Raw genomic sequence first — 13,656 nt, forward strand, 5'->3', positions numbered from 1 at the left:
AAAAAAAAAAAAAAAAAAAAAAAAAAAAAGAAAAAAAAGAAAAAAGAAAAAAAAAAGAAATCTGTGGAATAGTTGCCTGAGTCTTTGGGTGTGGGATACTTATGCAGCATAGCGACTTCAATACTGTGCTCTGAAATCTTGGGTCTAGTTACTATGGAATGGAAAGCTAAGGACAGGGACTAGAAGGAGATTCTTCAGTAGTTTTTTGAACTCAACTTGTCTATTCCAGCTAAACTTTATTTCTTATGCAACATAAGTCTATGAAGGCAAGATTTTTCTTGGCAGCATAATTACTGCTACCCAATAAGGGAAGAGAATTTCCTTCTAAAGATTCCTGCTGATTTCTTAGCAGGTGGGAACTTTTGCACTCTGCAGCTGCTGGGTGCTGTTACTGTCCGTCCTGGGCTTGCTCTTTCCATTCTGAGATGGGAATGGAAAAATCCACAGGGAACAATTGGTAATTCCATCCTGATTTGTATGAATTTTGGGGTGTTGGTTTTGTTTTGTTTTGCTTGCTTTTTTTTGTTTGTTTTTCTTTGGTACTTCTATTCTGTAACATTATCACTTATATTTTTTGAAAAGTCAAGATGCATCGTTTGACACATAATTAAATATATGAAAACAGGGACTGTCCTGGAACTCTTGGACTTTGGGCTACTGTGTGCATAACCTCATGGAGGGGTCTGAGCAGCTCTGTCCATCTACATGTGAAGGATCAAAGGGTGCCCCAGGTATGTCCCTACTGACTCCATATAAGGCCCAGGGGAAATTGTGCCCTGAAGATAAAGGAAATTAAGCTTCAGCACCTTCGCTTGTCAGGGACTAGACCTTTCTAAGACACCAGGCAGAGTACCTAGCAATGTGTGCATATATTTTTTCATAAATGGCAAAATAAGACATTTTATATTGTTTTCCATTAAAGATGATCTCAAAAACTTTATAAGTTTAGGCCCCACAAATCTGTGTCCACCCATGACGGGCTTCCTCTGGCTGTGCCTGAAGGATTTTACTTTTACATAACTAGATAGTCAGCAGCCTCAACTCCAAGCCAGGGCACACTGGCATGCCAGGTATGGTGTGGGAATGCAAGTAAAGGGAGACATTCACAACTCTATTGGCTGCTGGATGCCGAGAAAACCGCAAGCCGGAGCAAGAGCAGCCTCTGGAGAAAAACAAGCTGTAGACCTGAGGTCCAGCAGCAAGAGTTCCTTCTTCAAACAGGTGGTTAGCAAGTGGCACGGATCAGCTACCTGTTCAGTCTTTGAGAAAAATTAACGACCTACTTTATAAATTAACGACCTACTTTATAATTTATACAAATAAAAATACTGTCGCCTATGTGCCATGCCCCAGCCACTCCCCAGCCCTGGAGCAGCTGTGTCCTGTAGTGGAGACAGCCCTGGATAGTCCTAGCCTCAGCTCCTCTACTAGGTAGCTAAGTTATGAATGCTTAGCTTTGTTCATCTTTAAAATAAGTGTGTTGGATTAAGCAGTCTCACTGTGAAACTTAAATCATTTTATGGTAAAGAGGTAAAGTTTAAATGATTTCTGTAGAGATACAAGAGCAGTGCTGTGGGAAAGTATGACGCACCTGTTGGGAAGGAGGTTGACATATGCAGAAAAATCAGACCATATGGGATTAGGAAATTTTAAAAATTATCTCCTCCTGCTCAGTAAACGTGCCAAATATAAGCCTATCACCCTAAGAACTGTCTTCCTTTTAACAAATGAGAAGATATTATGTGCCTTTCCAAAATTAAAGGGATATTCATGTCATGTTAATTGTGTGACAAATGTAGGCAATGATGAAGTTCTGAGAAGTAAGTTTGTGTTTACAGTATGGCCTTTGTTATTTAGGAGATTACAACTAAAACAGGACTAGCCCAGATGAAACAATTAACAAAGCTGATAAGCTATAACCAAAACCCATGATTAGTGATGGGTTGATTGAATACATTCTAGTATATCTATTCTATGGAATACTATGCAATCATCAAGTAGAATGAACCACATTTATATGTATTGACTTGGGAAGGTGTAGAAGACATACTAAGTAAACATAAGCAAGTGGCAAATGATAATGAAGAATATGACCATGTTTTTGTTAAAAGCATAAATGAAACCTTCAACAGGTGATTCTGTGCTTGTGTAAGCATAGAAAACATATGGAATGATATATACACCAGCATGCTAATGCTGGTTACTTCAAGAGAGTATAATTGGACAGGGAAGGAGAAAAAACATATACATTATATATTATATATGATAATATATTACAAAATATGTGTCAATACTATGTATGAGATATATTTTTTATATATTATATATAATATATTGACTTTCTATAATTAAGTTTATTTAAATTGTTATGAGTGTGTTTATATATATACACATACACACACACACACACACACACACACACACACACATATATATATATATATTTTTTTTCCCAGGCTGGAGTGCAGTCGTGCAATTTTGGCTCACTGCAGCCTTGAACTCCTGGGCTCAAGCAATCCTCCTGCCTCAGTCTCCCGAGTAGTTGGGACTACAGGCATGAGCCACCATATCTGGCTTGTGTATTATAATTTTTAAAAGTGCTTTTGTAAAATAAAAAAAGGATAACCTTTGTTTTCTCAGCCTCACCAGTCTGTGGTTGTACGCTGGATCACATTATGGTTATAACCTTCTAGGTGGTAGACTGATATGGCACTCGTGGGTGTGTCTTATGGAGAGGTGCTTTCGCCTCCTTCCTGTTTCAGCCAGTCTTCAATCTGGTCCAGAGTAAAATCCTGCCTCCTACCTCAAGTTAACTGCAGATTGTTAAAAGGGAGGCAAGTTGGGGCAATAGCAAGTTGTCTTAGTGACTGGAATCATCAATCAACATTTATCGGGCACCTACATTTTTTTTTGACCGAGTCTCGCTCTGTCACCCAGGCTGGAGTGCAGTGGTGCAATCTCGGTTCACTGCAACCTCTGCCTCCTGGGTTCAAGCGACTCGCGTGTCTCAGCCTCCTGAGTAGCTTTCTATGAGGCTGGGCACTGAGGAACTTAAAGATGAGCAGGGTGGGCCAGCGCAGTGGCTCACGCCTGTAATCCCAGTACTTTGGGAGGCCAAGATGGGTGGATTGCTTGAGGTCAGGAGTTCAAGATCAGCCTGGCCAACATGGTAAAACCCTGTCTCTACTAAAAAAATACAAAAATTAGCCTGGTGTAGTGGTGCACGCCTGTAATCCCAGCTACTTGGGAGGCTAAGGCAGGAGAATTGCTTGAACCTGGGAGGCTGAGGTTGCAGTGAGCCGAGATCATGCCACTGCACTCCAGCCTGGGCAATAGAGTGAGAATCTGCCTCAAAACAAAAACAAAAACAAAAACAAAACAAAACAAAACAAAACCCAAAAAGCATACAGTTGAATAAGAACAACTATTTCCCTGGTTTCTTTCTTTCTCCTGTCTCAAAGGGCTCTTAATATATTATTAGGCTGGGATGTGTGTGTATTAGTAACTTAAGTAAATAATTTAACACATTAACAACATTCCTTGAGGAAATAAATGTGCTTAAATTTTTAGTATGGATGGGACTTGGCACTGGTGTAAAGACACTTTGAGCAGACAGTGGTTTACCCTGCAGTATTGGCTATATATCCTAGAGCCTTCAAGTGTCTGGAGAAGTGGTTTCCTTCTTAAAATGGATTAGATCCTTCTCTGAGTGCAGGAATCTGACTAATTACAAGAAATCTCCTTCCCTGGAGTGATCATTCAACCTGGGGCATGTCACTGCAGATAAAAGAACACGCCGTAGATTCTCACAAGAAGAGAACCAGTGGCTGAGCGTAATGTTCCCTTCCTCAGGGAGAACACATCTCTTGAGAAGGGGAAATGCTTTTCAGACAAATACATCACTGCTCCAAATTTTTCATAACTGATTCAATATTCAGTTCCAACTTCTGTGTCAAATGCTGGTTTGGAAAAGATTTCCAGTGTCATGGGAAATCTATGGACTGAAGAATATAATATGTGCATGGAGGAAGTATCAAACATTGAGCTTTAAAAAATACTTTATAATTGTCAAGTATTTACAAATGAAATGATATGTAATCTCAGATTTGATTTAACATAGCCTAGCTGAGTGGCAGAGGGGTCCTGGGGTATAGATAAAACGGAATTGACAATGTATTAATTATTGAAACTGGGTGATGTGCCCATGTGGGTTCATTATACTGTTTTCTCAACTCTTGTAAATGTTTGAAAATTTCCATATAAAAAGTTAACAGCCCGGGTGCGGTGGCTAACGCCTGTAATCCCAGCACTTTGGGAGGCTGAGGCGGGTGGATCATCAGAGGTCTGGAGTTCAAGACCAGCCTGGCCAACATAGTGAAACCCCATCTCTACTAAAAATACAAAAAATTAGCTCGACATGGTGGCAGGCACCTGTAATCTCAGCCACTTGGGAGGCTGAGACAGAAGAATCGCTTGAACTCAGGAGACTGAGGTTGCAGTGAGCCGAGATCGCGCCATTGAATTGCAGCCTCGGCAACAAGAGCGAAACTCCATCTCAAAAAAAAAAAAAAAAAAAAAAAGGCCAGGTGCGGTGGCTCACACCTGTAATCCCAGCACTTTGGGAGGCCTAAGCGGGTGTATCACGAGGTCAGGAGTTCAAGACCAGCCTGGCCAACATGGTGAAACCCCATCTCTACTAAAAATACAAAAATCAGCCAGGCGTGTTGGCAGGTGCCTGTAATCCCGGCTACTTGGAAGGCTGAGGCAGGAGAATCTCTTGAAACCAGAACGCAGAGTTTGCAGTGAGCCAAGATCCTGCCACTGTCCTCCAGGCAGGGTAAAGAGCAATACTCTGTCTCAAAAAAAAAAAAAAAAAAAGGTTAAACCCCAATAGTGTCTTTCGAGTAAAATATGTTTTAAAATTAACAATTCATAGAAGTTGCATAACGAATAAATATATAAATGCATAAAATACAGCTAACACTGGTGCTTACTATGTACTAGGCATATAGGTTATATATGTACATAATTTTATATATTATACATGCATATGATTATATGCATACATACATATATATGCACTTATATTACATATTTAAAACACACACGTATACATATATGTGGTGTATCAACTCATTTAATTCCTGTCAACAATTCATGACGTGAGTTTTAAGTAAATTATTTGCATTTGCCGATGAGGCAATGGGGTTATACGGGGTTAAATAACGCACGCAAGGTCATTAAGCAGGATTTGAACTCAGCGATTTGGGCTCCAGAACTTATGCGCCCCGCTGCCTGTATCCATGCGGGTCTGCATTGTTGTCGCCAACAACTTTCCCCATCATAGTTTAACTTTTCTTTTTTTTTTTGAGACGGGGTCTGGCTCTGTTACCCAGGCTGGAGTGGAGTGATGTGATCTCAGCTCACTGCAACCTCCGTTCTCAGGTTCAAGCGATTCTCCTGCCTCAGCCCCTCTAGTAGCTGGGATTACAGGTGCACGCCACCAAGCCAGGCTAACTTTTGTATTTTTTGTAGAGACGGGGTTTCACCATGAGCCACCGCGCCCAGCCCAGTTTAATTTCTATTTTTGAATCGATTTTGGAGTGGCGGGTGGGTGAAAACTTTTTTTTTTTTTTTTTTTTTTTTTTTTGAGACGGAGTCTCGCCCTGTCGCCCGGGCTGGAGTGCAGTGGCCGGATCTCAGCTCACTGCAAGCTCCGCCTACTGGGTTTACGCCATTCTCCTGCCCCAGCCTCCGGAGTAGCTAGGACTACAGGCGCCCGCCACCTCGCCCGGCTAGTTCTTTGTATTTCGGCTAGTTCTTTGTATTTTTTAGTGGAGACGGGGTTTCACCGCATTAGCCGGGATGGTCTCGATCTCCTGACCTCGTGATCCGCCCGTCTCGGCCTCCCAAAGTGCTGGGATTACAGGCTTGAGCCACCGCGCCCGGCCTAAAAAAACTTTTTTTTTTTTTAACTATCCCGCAATTTTGCTGAAGCTGCCGGTCCAGGTTGGCTCCGGGGCGGGCCTCTGGGCACCGAACTGGGCGCCTGAGCCTCGGCAGTGCGGGCGGTGGGTCGCCTCCGGTGACTGGTTACCCCCGGTCTTGGGTCCTCTCACCGCGGCGACCCGACCGTCTCGGAGCGGCGCACAGGTAGCCGTGTGGCGCCACCTGGTGGCTGGAGTCCCGGAGCCGATCCCGAGCAGCGCGGCGCCCGGGCCTTCGCGGTGGGAACGCGGCCCTGGCTAGCAGGACCGCGACCGCTCAGCGCATTCCCGGAGCGTGGTCGAGGACAAAGCCAAAGCCCAGGGTGGCGGGGAGGAGGTGGGTGGCGACAGCCCCAAGGGAGATGGGCCTTGGACCTTAGCCTGGAGGATCTTCTCCGCTAAGGAGGGAGACCGAGGAGGCTCGCTCGCGGTCCGCGCAGCCCAGGCCTCCCACCCTGACCGCGCCTCCTCGGAGCCCGGAGCTCCACCTTGGACCAAGTGGGAGTTAACTTGAGAAGGGGGTGCTGCCTAAGGACTTTTAAAACGAGCTCTTTAACATTTCCAAGTACTTACCCTTCATGTATGTGTGTACATAATCTATGTCTATTTCTTTATATCCTCTCTTTTTTCCAGAAAGGGTATTAAAGCTGGAATGACGTCATATAATGCCATTTTTTTCCCCTCACGACAGCCCTCTTAGGCTTGTGAAGAACGCGTGTGCTGGCCCCCAGAGGCTGGTCCTGCTGAGCTGCTCCCTGGTGCTGGGGAAAGGTGGCACAACTGTAGAGACAGAAGAGTATTTTGGGGGCCTGGCAGGAGGCAGAGTGTTCACGGTGCTCCAGAAGGTGCAGCCGCATCAGGGCAGGGGTCTGGGAACTGCTTTCTCTCGCCCATAAACCTGCCAAGAAGATCTGGAAGGCCTGCGGAACCTCCTACCTCTATCAGGTGGGCTGGTGGGACTGCATTTGCTACCGGACCAAGAAGGCAAATCTCCCTGGCACGTGCTCCCTTTCCTAGTGTCTGCGCAGCTGTAAGCTAAGGAAGCTCTTGGCTGGGTCCTGCAGCATACAGGCCGCAGGTGAGGTGCAGTCGCCTCCTGTCACAGGCAGCAGGGCTTCCATGCCACAGAGGGAGGGCAGCGCCTCCAAGACAGGGCCTCACTCCTCATCCAGATTTGTCTGAAGATTCTGCGACGAACGCCCAAGTCCATGGATGCTTCCCTGGCCAAGGCCTGGACCGGCCTCTCATGGACTTTATGAGTACTGTGTTATTGTGCGTATGGGCACGCCTTCCCATAAAGGGTGAGGTCATTGACTAGGTCACTCCACTGGGGAAGAAGAACATTTCTCAAAATTGCACCTGAGATCTGAGCAGGGAAACTTGGGCAGGACTGAATCTCTAGGCAGCTACTACAGTGTTTCCCTCTGTGGGCATTTGATAGATATTTGGTGCTTGCTTCTCTTCTACTCCCACATAAAATCTCAAGATTCCATCCTCCAAGGAGTCAGTTCCACCTGTCACTTCACTCCAAGCTCAACTTCGGAGATAAGGCTTCAGAAGAGGAATGTGTCTTCCCACATATGGCTCTGTTTTGAACTTAAAAACAGATTTGATGTGAGTACCTGCATACCATGGTGATAGGCACCATAGAAATCAGAGGAAAGGCTGGGCGCAGTGGTTCAGCCTGTAATCCCAGCACTTTGGGAGGCGGAGGTGTGTGGATCAGTTGAGGCCCGCAGTTCAAGACCAGCCTGGCCAACCTGGTGAAATCCCGTCTGTACTAAAAATGCAAAAACTAGCCAGGCATGGTGGCAGGCACCTGTAATCCTAGCTACTCGGGAGGCTGAGGCAGGAGAATTGCTTGAACCTAGGAGGCGGAGGTTGCGGTGAGCTGAGATCACACTACTACACTCCAGCCTGGGTGACAGCCTAGGTTTTTCTCAAACCCTCTCTTTGAGGGGAAAAAAAAAAAAAAAAAAAAAAAAAAAAAAAGATTCATCTAAACAAAACGAAACAAAACAAACAAAAAAAAAGAGGTAAAGCAGGGAGGTGGGACAGAGAAATGGTGGACCTAGAACATCAAGGGTTGGTTTGAAAGCAGCGTTTTGGTGACACAGATTCTTATTTTAAGCTGACAGTATTATTGATCATGTCCTCCCTGCACAGCCAGCCTCCCCCCTGGGAATACAAATGCTTTCTGCTTCCCTATGCACTATACTCTGGGGTCTTGAGAGGAGTGGAAACTCTGCATTCATCATGTAAGATACACATCAATGTGACTACTTTTTTGTTGTTGCTGTTGTTGAGACAGAGTCTTGCTCTGTCACCCAAGAGTGCAGGAGTGCAGTAGTGTGATCTTGGCTTACTATAGCCTCCGCCTCTTGGGCTCAAACAATCCTTCTGCCTCAATGTCCCAAGTAGCTGGGACTACAGGCACACACCACCATGCCTGGTTAATTTTTGTATTTTTAGTAGAGATGGGGTTTCACCATGTTGGCCAGGCTGGTCTCAAATTCCTGGTCTCAAGTGATCTGCTGGCTTCAGCCTCCTAAAGCGCTGTGATTACAGGCATGAGCCACCATGACCGGCTGACACTTTTTAACATATTTGTGCACGTTACTTCCCTCATTTAATCCTGTGCTAGGGCAGCTAGTACTCACCCCTGCATTTCTGATGAATTTGAGTTCAGAGACTGACTTGTCCAAAATCACACAGCACGTGAATGGCCACAGCTAACCTGAAGCCCCCTGTTCCCCTGACTCAGCTTCCTCATGTGGTGTAGTCATGGAATTTCCAGGGTGCTGGACAGGCCTCCGGTGTATTTTGGGCAGTGTCATTTAGCATAGAAGGAGCTGTGTGGAGTTATTCAAATGCTCAGAGAAGCTGGTGCTTCTGCATGAAGACTGCAAGAAAATGGGATTGGCTGCAGAAGAATTTTGCTAATTTTATGTCTTGAGATACATGGACTCTTTCAAGACTGGCAGTCATTCCAAACAGCTCCCGGCCAGCATCAGTGAACTTCAGTACTCTCAGCTTCACTGGCCTGTGCAAATGCAAATACAGGTCCTGAGAATGGCTGCACAGCTGCCTACACCCTCCTCAAAGCATCACGGGACAGACTGAGCTCAGACCAAGCCAAAGACAATGTGAAACACTGGGCATGCTGTCACTCCCTTTCTCCACTCTCCTGCACGCATGTTTGTTGTAGCTAACCGGTACGCCTGTGTGCCATGAAGCTCCTTGTGTCTGAGCCTTCGCCTCTCCCTTCCCTCCCTCTCACCTGACCATTCATCTTCACTTTGCCAAATCTGACCTAGCCTTTGAGACCCAGTTCAAATGTTCCCTCTCCAGAAACGTTTTTTCTGATTCCCTGTCACTGAAAGTTGAAAGTGATCTCTCCCTCCTCTGACACCACTGGTTTGATAGAGGGTCTAAAGGTGAGAACCAAAGGTCTCTCCATTCTGAGAGCCACCGGTAAGCCCCTAGAAGCTGGAGTCTGCCAAGCTCCCCTTGCCTTATAGGGGAAGTCCGATCTGGTTCCATGATTCCCAATTCAAGCTCTGAGGATTGACAAAGCAGAGGGTGAGCTGGACTGGTTTTGGGGAGAGGGTTATTCACTCTCTTTCTAGAAGCCAAGGAGTAGGGTGAGGACCTAAGAGAATCATAAGGAAAACCAGAGGTGTTTGCAAGAAGGGGAGTTTTGCTCCCAGATGGTTGTTCGCTTGGCCATCGGGCTTGTCGATCTGCCCTCGGGCTGTGGAGAAGAGGATGGGAGGGAGATAGTGGGGAAGGGATATACTGCCTGACAGAGAGGGCCCAGAACTGCTGCCTTGAGTTCTTGGCTCCTGAGGGCGTTCAGGATGGATCCATGCAACCTTGCTGTGCTGAGAGAGGACACACTTGCCCTTTGCCTCTCTCTCTTCCTGCACCAACACACCCTGGAGGGCTGGTTCTAGAGAGGGGAGGAGATGATGGGTAAAGAGATCAAGCGTAAACTAGAGTCACAGACAGACCCAGTCTGTGCGGGTGGACTGGGAGGTGATGAGACTTGAAGCTTCGGGATGCAAAGGACTGAGTCTTAAATCGGAAATAATCAAAGGTGGCTAGAAAGCTATGGGAGGTGGCAAAGATGTGATTAAGGAACCCTCTATTTGAGGGGGAAAAAAAAAGGATGGGTCAGTCTGGATTAGTTGGGGGCAATTATATTAGGAGAAAATCATGTTTTATCCCCAAGTAGTTTTATCTCCAAGTAGTTGAGATTATTCAATCAACTGTTTAGAATTTTTTTTTTTTTTTTTAGACTGAGTCTTGTTCTGTCACCCAGGCTAGAATGCAGTGGCATGATTTCAGCTGACTGCAACCTCTGCCTCCCGGGTTCAAGTGATTCTCCTGCCTCAGCCTTCTGAGTAGCTGGGATTACAGGCACCCACCACCATGCCTGGCTAATTTTTGTATTTTTAGTAGAGATGAGGTTTCACCATGTTGGCCAGACTGGTCTCGAACTCCTGACTTCAGATGATCCACTCACCTCGGCCTCCCAAAGCACTGGAATTACAGGCATGAGCCACAGTGCTCAGCTAGAATTATTTTTGCACCAGATTTTCTCTTTAAAAAAAAATTGTGCTAAAAACACATAACATAAAATTTACACTCTTAAACATTTCTCCCCCCCTTTTTTTTTGAGACAGTCTCACTCTGTTGCCCAGGCTGAAGTGCAGTGGTGTGATCTTGGCTTGCTGCAACCTCTGCTTTCTGAGTTCAAGTGATTCTCATGTCTCAACCTCCCGAGTAGCTGGGATTACAGGCATGTGCCACCACACCTGGCTAATTTTGTTGTTGTTGTAATTTTAGTAGACATGGGGTTTCGCCATGTTGGCCAGGCTGGTTTCGAACTCCTGGCCTCAAGTGATCTATCTTCCTCGGCCTCCCAAAGTGCTGGGATTACAGATGTGAGCCACCATGCCTGGCCAGAATTTTTCTTTTTTAAGGCTGAATAATATTCCATTGTATGTGTACACCACATTTTGTTTATCTAATCATCTGCTGATGGACACTGGGGTTGCTTCTACCTCTTGGCTGTTGTGAATAATGCCCTATAAACATGGGTATGCAAATATCTCTTTGAGATCCTGCTTTCAATTTTTTTGAGTATATACCTATAAGTGGAATTGATAATTCTATTTTTAATTATTTGAGTAACCTCCACAATGTTTTCCACAGTAGTTGCACCATTTACATTCCCACCAAGAGTGTACAAGGTTTCTTATTTCTCCACTTTCTCACCAACACTTGTGATTTACTGTTTCTTTTTTTCTTTTCTTTCTTTTTTTTGTTTTTGAATAATAGCCATCCTAGTGGGTATAAGGTGATATCTCATTGTGGTTTTCATCTGCATTTCCCTAATAATTAGTGATGTTGAGCATCTTTTCCTGTGCGTGTTGGCCACTTGTATATCTTCTTTGGAGAAATGTCTGTTCAAGTCATTTGCCCGTTTTTTCATTGAGTTATTTGTGTTTCTTTGTTGTTGTTGAGTTGTAGAAATTCTTTATATGTTCTGGATATTAGTCCCTGATCAGGTTTATGATTTGTGAATATTTTCTCCCATTCCTTAGGTTGCCTTTTCACTCTGTTGATTATGTTCTTTGATGAGGCTCATCTCTTACCATTCTGAAGTTTTGTTGGGGCAAGATTGTATTTCAGGGGGCTTCTCAGTAAAGGCTTGTGGAATGAGGCAAGGAACATACAGTGAAGATTATTAGGCAAGCATCTTTTTGAGGAGGTGGAACTCAAGTTGCTGGACAAGGTGGACCCTTAGTACAAAAGCAGACTAGGGCTGGGTGTGTTGGGTCATGCCTGTAATTCCAGAACTTTGGGAGGCCGAGGCAGGTGGATCACTTGAGCCCAGAGGTTCAAGACCAGCCTGGACAACATAGTAAAACCCCATTTCTACAAAAAAATACAAAAATGAGCAGGGCATGGGGGCATGCGCCTTGTAGTCCCAGCTACTCAAGGGTGCTGAGGAGAGAGGATCGCTTGAGCCAGGAAGGTTGAGGTTGCAGTGAGCCGTGTCCCAGCCACTGCACTCCAGCCTAGGGGACAGAGTGAGACCCTGTCTCCCAAAAGCAAAAGGCCAGGCATGGTGGCTCATGCCTTTAATCCCAGCACTTTGGGAGGCTGAGGCAGGCTGATAGTTGAGCTCAGGAGTTCGAGACCAGCCTGGCCAACATGGTGAAACCCCATCTCTACTAAAAAATACAAAAATTAGCTGGGCCTGGTGGCATGTGCCTGTAATCCCAGCTACTCAAGAGGTTGAGGCAGGAGAATCACTTGAACTCTTGAGGCAGAGGTTGTACTGAGCCGAGATGGTGCCACCGCACTCCAGCCTGGGCAACAGAGCGAGACTCCATCTCAAAAAAAAAAAAAAAAGAAAGAAGAAAAGAAAGAAAGAAATGCAGACTAGGAGTTTGCCTGTGGCTCCCTTTCCGCTCCTGCCGTCTCCTCTGACAGTTCCTCTCTGTGCAGGCACTAGGTCCTTTAAGCAGATCTGTCATATACAGGCTGTCCCCTGGACCACAGTTCTGTTCACTTTGACAAGTGGATCTGAAGCGCTGCAGAGCTGGGTGCGGTGCTGGGGATTACCAGGGAGAATGAAACACAGCCCTACCCTCAACATGTGCCCCTCTGCAGGGGAGAGAAGAACTGTGGGAATTTCATTTACTTTAATGTGATGAATGTGCCCTGGATGAGTAGCTACCCACAGTGGAAAAAAGGCAAAGAAGGGCTCTTGATCTGGACCAGGGAGGAGTGAGGCTTTCCGGAGGAGGCCATCCTGAGGTCATTTGGCACCGAGCCTGGTCGGCCCTCAGCACAGCCTGTGCTCCTCCACTCTGTAGGCCCCAGTTTGCGCCCCCGGAGTCGCTAGAAGAGGGAGCATCACTGCAGATTGTGTCATCTTTCCCCATTGGCATGTTCACTAGGTAAATGTGCAAAAGTAGGCCGAGGCAGGATGATCGCTTGAGGCCAGGAGTTCAAGAACAGCCTGGGCAACACGTGAGACCCCCGTATTTAGCCCCCCCCAAAAAATTAGCTGGGTGTGACGGTACACACCAGTAGTCTTAGCTATTTGGGAGGCGGGAGGATCCCTTGAACCCAGGAGTTTGAGGCTGTGGTGAGCCATGATCACACCACTGCACACCAGCCTGGGCGACGGAGCAAGACTCTGTCTTTTAAAAAAGAAAAATGGGCTGGGCGCGGTGGCTCAAGCCTGTAATCCCAGCACTTTGGGAGGCCGAGGCAGGCGGATCACGAGGTCAGGAGATCGAGATCATCCTGGCTAACATGGTGAAACACCGTCTCTACTAAAAAATACAAAAAACTAGCCGGGTAAGGTGGCGGGCGCCTGTAGTCCCAGCTACTCGGGAGGCTGAGGCAGGAGAATGGCATAAACCCAAGAGGCGGAGCTTGCAGTGAGCTGAGATCCGGCCACTGCACTCCAGCCTGGGCGACAGAGCGAGACTCTGTCTCAAAAAAAAAAAAAAAAAAAAAAAAAAAAAAAAAAAAAAAAAAAGAAAACTGAAAAGAAAATGTAAAAAAAAGGTGCAAAAAAACTAAGAGGAGCAATATACATGACTGATCAATTTTTTCTAAAATTAAATGCTAAAAAATCAGA

This window comes from Rhinopithecus bieti, unplaced genomic scaffold (genome assembly GCF_001698545.2).
Source record: "Rhinopithecus bieti isolate Rb0 unplaced genomic scaffold, ASM169854v2 scaffold_52032, whole genome shotgun sequence".
Taxonomy (NCBI): domain Eukaryota; kingdom Metazoa; phylum Chordata; class Mammalia; order Primates; family Cercopithecidae; genus Rhinopithecus; species Rhinopithecus bieti.